General features: G+C 33.5%; 1 long non-coding RNA gene across 1 annotated transcript; it reads right to left on the bottom strand.

The window, feature by feature from the left end:
- Nucleotides 1-5639: 5639 nt before the first annotated feature.
- On the bottom strand, nucleotides 5640-6773 carry LOC110458411. Its single transcript, XR_002463790.1, has 2 exons — nucleotides 6671-6773; nucleotides 5640-5801 (listed from the first exon to the last, which is right to left on the bottom strand). It is a non-coding gene; the product is annotated as an uncharacterized LOC110458411 (long non-coding RNA).
- Nucleotides 6774-8178: the final 1405 nt, after the last annotated feature.

The following is an 8178-nucleotide window of genomic DNA, read 5'->3' as shown; positions in this document are numbered from 1 at the left end:
TTCCCCCCCCCCCCCCACCCAATAAGTAAAGCTTACACTTCCCGAGAAATAGTTAATATTACGCTTCCGCCAAATAGGTAAAGCTTACACTTGCCCAGAAATAGTTAATGATACCCCCCACCCACCCCCATCCAATAAGTAAAGCTTACACTTCCCCAGAAATAGTTCATACTACGCTTCCGCCAAATAGGTAAAGTTTACACTTGCCCAGAAAGAATATCCCTAAATTGTTTAATCGGATTATATTATTATCGTAATTTATAACACATTTGCACAGCATACAGTATCGACGTGAAAGATTAAACTCTTACCAAGTCACGTAATACTACGACAGAAAGAAACCCACTTTCAAATAACTATACCATCTACTGTACATACAAGGAAGTCTACTCCAAGATAAACAGAGATTGATAAATAATTCGGAAACATTTTTATCAAACATAATTCCATTTAAATGGCAAGACACATACTTTGTGCATAACAGTTTTTAGTAATAAGAACTCCCGGAGGGAAATAAAAAACAAACAAATACGACGGATATTGAACTGTTTCCAGGAACTTTTAATTTGTGTAGATATAGTTGTGTTTCGTGTAATAAGTATTATGACATCTCGTCAGACGGGACCAGGCTTACTTGCGCTGTAGCCACTAGCATCCGATGATTAACATGCAGATTGACAGCGAACAAGGTCAGCCCAAGGCCGTGGTCAGCGCTTAAACTGACCACTGATTATATGTCATTTTGTCGTTAACAACTCGCGATTGACCATATTAATGCTGACGATTCTTGTTACAGTCATATGATTCACAGAGTTGTTAACAATATCTATTGTAGTTGTAACCTCTGGGAACTTTAAGTTATATTAATATACCCCTTTTAAACGTGTTTGATGCATTAGTATTGGCAAATACTATCAAAGGAAATACTTTTGCTTCATGTAAATTATTTGTTTTTCTAATTTCGCACTATTCCTAATTATCACAAACTGACATGCGTTTTAGCGGACATTATGAAACGTAATTCGTATAATACTTTTAGAAAGTATCGCCCATTTCTTCAATGTACACTTAAATGTACCTGCACAAATAATTTAATGAATGTTGCGATAGATTTTTTTAATTTATTTATTTCGATCCAACAGCCAACGTGGCCCACTTACAAGTTTAATAACATATTGCAGTTAACACTAACTTACAAATCAAGACATCAAAATTAAAATGCAAAATTATATAACATAAATACATGATACATCAATGCCAGCCGACTTTGTGTAATGGATTGAAAAAGCTCAAATTTGCCTGGCACTGTTTTCCTTGCATCCATGCAACTGTTCATGGGGTAAAACTAACCGCACCCTTATGGTATAACAAAAATATTTCTGTTGGTAATAAAGATGTTTTTTATCGTAAGTTGTTTAAAAACGGGATTATGATCATTTATGATTTGTTGAAAAACAACACAGACTACTCTTTCTTGTCTTTTAAGGAATTTTGTGATCTACATGGTACAATAACTAATTATCTAGAATATAATGGCTTGATAACAAGCTTAAAGAATTATCTGAAACAACTTAATTTGCCAAACAAATATGTGATATACCCAATTATACCGTTACATCTTGTAATAATTTTAAAGAAGAAAAAGGATTCTCAAGACTTCTATAATAAACTTATAAACAAAATATTGACAAATACTCACAGCAGTTTTTTTATTTTATTTATTACCTTCTCAAATTTGTCTCATCTCTCTCTCTCTCTCTCTCTCTCTCTCTCTCGAACAGTCGAACATAATATTTATACAATTAAAAAAGCGAACACATTAATGATGACTATATCTCGTGTTTGTTGACTATATCTGGTTGATGATGACTATATCTGGTGTATGATGACTATATCTGGTTAATGCTGCCTATATCTTGTGTTTGATGACTATATCTGGTTTATGATGACTGTATATGGTTTATGATGCCTATATCTGGTTTATGATGACATATCTGGTGTTTGTTGACTATATTTGGTGTATACTATATCTGGTCAATGATGACTATATCTGGTGTTTGATGACTATATCTGGTTGATGATGACTATATCTGGTTAAAGATGCCTATATATGGTTTATGATGCCTATATCTGGTGTTTGATGACTATATCTGGTGTTTGATGACTATATCTGGTTAATGATGACTATATCTGGTGTTTGATGACTATATCTGGTTTATGATGACTATTTCTGTTTAATGATGCCTATATCTGGTTTATGATGCCTATATCTGGTTAATGATGCATATATCTGGTTTAAGATGCCTATATCTGGTTTATGATGACTATATCTGGTTAATGATGCCTATATCTGGTGTTTGATGACTATATCTGGTTTATGATGACTATATCTGGTTTATGATGACTATATCTGGTTAATGATGACTATATCTGGTTTATGATGACTATATCCGGTATATGATGACTATATCTGGTGTATGATGACTATATCTGGTTTATGATGACTATATCTGGTGTTTGATGACTTTATCTGGTTTATGATGACTATATCTGGTGTTTGTTGACTATATCTGGTTTATGATGACTATATCTGGTTTATGATGCCTATATCTGGTGTTTGATGACTATATCTGGTTAATGATGACTATATCTGGTTTATGATGACTATATCTGGTGTATGATGACTATATCTGGTTTATGATGCCTATATCTGGTGTTTGATGACTATATCTGGTTTATGATGACTATATCTGGTTTATGATGACTATATCTGGTTTATGATGACTATATCTGGTGTATGATGACTATATCTGGTTGATGATGATTATTTCTTGTTTATGATGACTATATCTGTTTAATGATGACTATATATTGTTTATAATAATAATAATATTCTTTATTTATACTCGATAATAACATGTTGAGTCACCGACTCTTCTCACATATGGCCGAGAACATATATACGAGTATGTACAACATGGATAATACGTTACAAATATAAGAGATAATGCAAAACACATACATTATAAAGATATATTGTATACATATATAAAGCTGTACTGCTTTTCAATTGAGTAATTAATTATATAACTACATTTCATTACAACACATATGTCAACCATACTGTTATAGTAACACACGCTGCTGAAACATATTGGGAAAGTCGTAATGTCCAGATCAGGCCGAAAGAGGTGGTTTTCTTTTGGCTTTATACTAGTAGTTTAAAATCGTTTCTGCAGTTGGTTTTAAATACTGCAAGTGATTTGGAGGATTTGGTTTGATTGGATAGGCTGTTCCAAAGATGTGGTCCTTGATATAAAAATGACCGCTTGAAAAGTTCTGTTTTGTGTTTTGGTATACGGTAATTTCCTGCTGTTGCGGTGCGTGTATTTCTGTTGTGACTTTCCTGGACTAAAGTTTGTGTTTTGATATATGCAGGGGTTAAACCATTGATAACCTTGTACATTAATATACATTCATTATATGCCCTTCTTTTGGGAAGAGGAAACCGATTTAACTTTTTCAATAAATGTTCAGATGGTGAAGAAACATCTGCATCAAGAATGGATCTGGCAATTCTCTTTTGAATTCGTTGGAGTTTATGAATAATTTTGGTGGTACAGTGACCCCATATATTAGAGCAGTAATCAAAGTATGGGAGCATAAAACAGTTATAGGATGTGATTCTGGACGGTATGGGTAAAAACATTTTAATTCTGTTAAGATGGTGTAGTTTAAAAACAACTTTCTTAATAAGTTCTCGAACTTGCATATCCCACGACAGATGTTCATCAATGCACACTCCAAGAAGCTTTTCTGATTTTACATTTTCCAGAGTGGTATCATTAAAAATGACGTTAAATTTGTTAGCACATGCTTTCCATTACTGTCTTGTACAAATTAACATAGCTTTTGTTTTTTCCGCATTTAAAACCATTTTATTTTCCTTGCACCAAGTCGAGACATTCAACAAATCGTCATTTAAGGCCGTTTCAATTTTAGAAATATCCTAGTCAGCTTTGTGCATTGCCGTATCATCTGCGTATAGGTGCATATCACATTGGTACAATATGGTAATGATTACAATATCTGGTTTATGATGACGATATCTGGTGTTTGATGACTATATCTGGTGTATGATGACTTTATCTGGTGTATGATAACTATATCTGGTTTATGATGACTATATCTGTTGTATGATGACTATATCTGGTTTATAATGACTATATCTGGTTAATGATGACTATATCTGATTTATGATGACTATATCTGGTTTATGATGACTATATCTGGTTATATATGACTATATCTGGTTTATGATGACTATATCTGGTGTTTAATGACCATATCTGGTGTATGATGACTGTATCTGGTTTATGATGACTGTGTATGGTTTATGATGACTATATCTGGTTTATGATGACTATATCTGGTTTAAGATGACTATATCTTGTTTATTNGATGACTATATTTTGTTTATGATGACTATATCTGATTTATGATGACTATATCTGGTTTATGATGACTATATCTGGTTATTGATGACTATATCTGGTTTATGATGACTATATCTGGTGTTTAGTGACCATATCTGGTGTTTGATGACTGTATCTGGTTTATGATGACTGTGTCTGGTTTATGATGACTATATCAGGTTTATGATGCCTATATCTGGTTTATGATGACTGTGTCTGGTTTATGATGACTATATCTGGTGTATGATGACTATATCTGGTGTATGATGACTATATCTGGTCAATAATGACTATATCTGGTTTATAATGATGATATCTTGTTTTTGATGACTATATCTGGTTTATGATGACTATATCTGGTTTATGATGACTATATCTGGTTAATGATGATTATATCTGGTTAATGATGACAATATCTGGTAAATGATGACTATATCTGGTTAATGATGACTATATCTGGTTTATGATGACTATATCAGGTTATGATGACTATATCATGTGTATGATGACTATGTCTGGTTAATGATGACTATACCTGGTTTATCAGGACTATATCTGGTGTTTGTTGACTTTATCTGGTTTATGATGACTATATCTGGTTATTGATGACTATATCTGGTTTATGATGACTATATCTGGTTTATGATGAATATATCTGGTTAATGATGATTATATCTGGTTAATGATTGATGATGATATCTTGTTTTTGATGACTATATCTGGTTTAAGATGACTATATCTGGTTTATGATGACTATAACTGTTTTATGATGATGCTATCTGGTTTATGATGACTATATCTTGTTAATGATGACTTTATCTGGTGTTTGTTGACTTTATCTGGTTTATGATGACTATATCTGGTGCATGATGGCAATATCTGGTTTATGATGCCTGTATCTGGTGTATGATGCCTTTATCTGACTTGTAAATGAAGACTATCTGTTTTATGATGGCTATATCTGGTCTTCATGATGTCACCGTGATAAACTATCTCGATTTTGTTTTACCTACCGGCATTACGGAGTTGTAACATAAATAACATAAGGATATAATGTCTACTTAATCTCCGTTAGGTACTTTTCCAGGAAATAAGTCGTTCTTGGACGAGAACAACACCTTTATTTCTACTAGGCATTGAGTTAAATGAAAACAAAGATTGTCATCTTTTCTGTATACTTATTTTATTAATAAAGCCCATGTCTGACGATAGTTCCTGTGATCCACGTAAACACTGCACGTGGAAATCATGTGTCCACATAATTCAAGTCCATTCGCATGTTTCTCGCGCCGTGTCTGTGTTGTTAATGTCCGTGTTATCCGGTCCCTGTTAACAGAGAGACGTGACGACTTGAGTGTTCGGGAAGAAGTGAAGGCCAACATTAATGAGGAGCTTTAACACCATTCAATGTAAGTACAAGGCAATATCTGACATGTCCTTATATGGGTAATCAATGAAACAACTTACAGCTAAGCAGCGTCTTTATAACAAAATTGGATCTCGTAAACTTTTGTATCTCAGAGTGTATATTTGTCCAAAATGATTTTCACGTAAAATAATTTCATTTTTTTCTGCAGATCATAGGCGACTAAGTAGCTCCATCAGTTAGAGTTCCACTACATTTCTATAAATGACAACTGCCAGAGTTCCGCTCTATTTCTATAAATGACAACTGACAGTGTTCCGCTTCATTTCTATAAATGACAACTAACAGTGTTCCGCTACATTTCTATAAATGACAACTGACAGTGTTCCGCTTCATTTCTATAAATGACAACTAACAAAGTTTCGCTACATTTCTATAAATCAAAACTGACAGAGTTCCGCTTCATTTCTATAAATGACAACAGACAAAAGCTATGTCTATAAATGGCAATATATGCTGTAATATATAATCATAGATAAAAAAATCAGTCTCTAAAACTGTTATTCATTTCGTTTATGGACACTTTCTATATCAATCAATATTAAACCGTTGTAATGAAAACGGGAGAAACGTATCCGGTGGCTTAATAAACTGTTTTCGCATATTACAGATCTTGGGTGGCATTCAAACATTGAGCTTTGCTCCTGTCTATCAACCAGAAACGTGTAGACAGAACGCTTTGGTCTGTTAATGTCCATATATATGGAATATATTGTTTATACTTATCGTATTTCTAATTCATAACAAATATTTCAAAGACACAACTTACCGCATGTTGGAGAGCGACAGAGTTAGTGTGTTCAATAATATCCACCTTTACCGCCGTAATGTACGGTACGCCTAACTGTAAACAACAAAACAACAATATGTCACTTCTAACTGTTAACAACATAGCAACAATATGTCACTCCTAACTGATATTGTTTATACTTATCGTATTTCTAATTCATAACAAATATTTCAAAGACACAACTTACCCCATGTTGGAGAGCGACAGAGTTAGTGTGTTCAATAATATCCACCTTTACCGCCGTAATGTACGGTACGCCTAACTGTAAACAACAAAACAACAATATGTCACTTCTAACTGTTAACAACATAGCAACAATATGTCACTCCTAACAGTAAACAACAATATGTCACTCCTGACTGTTAACAACATATCAACAATATGTCACTCCTAACAGTAAACAACAATATGTCACTCCTGACTGTTAACAACATATCAACAATATGTCACTCCTAACTGTTAACAACATAGCAACAATATGTCACTCCTAACTGTAAACAACATAACAACAATATGTCACTCCTTACTGTAAACAACAAAACAATAAGAAGATGTCTCTCATACATGTTAACAAAAGAAAAGCTAGTATATTGTTCGCCCGCTTTAAACAACAACACAGGTACATGGATACTGTTCGTCTAGCTTTAAACAATAACACAGGTACATGTATGCTGTTCGTCTAGCTTTAAACAACAACACAGGTACATGTACACTGTTCGTCTAACTTTAAACAACAACACAGGTATATGTATACTGTTCGTCTAGCTTTAAACAACAACACAGGTACATGTACACTGTTCGTCTAGCTTTAAACAACAACACAGGTACATGTATGCTGTTCGTCTAGCTTTAAACAACAACACAGGTACATGTATACTGTTCGTCTAGCTTTAAACAACAACACAGGTACATGTATGCTGTTCGTCTAGCTTTAAACAACAACACAGGTACATGTACACTGTTCGTCTAGCTTTAAACAACAACACAGGTACATGTTTACTGTTCGTTTAGCTTTAAACAACAACACTGGTACATGTATACTGTTCGTCTAGCTTTAAACATCAACACTGGTTCATCTTTAATGTGAACTCTAGAACATTCAGTGCGAACACTCGTATATTCTAACTAGAACATAATCGGATTCTGATGAATTTTAATAAGATTTTGAGCTGTTTTGAGCGATTGGTAGAGCCACAACAATTTACGTGTTGATCGTGTTATGAATACAACTAATTAATTACGTCTAACTGGACATCCTAGCACTCAACATGGTTTCTTCAATTCAGAAATAGCGGACAAATGTTACGCTCAGATTTTGTCACCAAACCACTAATGTTTATGCTGGGAATAATGAAGAAAAGATCCTAACGCACGTAAAATGAAAATCCTACCAATAAATAGTGCTGTTAATAGTTCAACGCTTATTATAACAAGAAAGTCATCAGTAGTTCAGCATTTTTATTACCAAGAGATGCATACATTTATTC

This window comes from Mizuhopecten yessoensis, unplaced genomic scaffold (assembly GCF_002113885.1).
Source record: "Mizuhopecten yessoensis strain PY_sf001 unplaced genomic scaffold, ASM211388v2 scaffold9569, whole genome shotgun sequence".
Lineage (NCBI taxonomy): Eukaryota > Metazoa > Mollusca > Bivalvia > Pectinida > Pectinidae > Mizuhopecten > Mizuhopecten yessoensis.
Note: the sequence above shows the minus strand (reverse complement) of the source record. Positions and strands in the feature narration are given on the sequence as shown.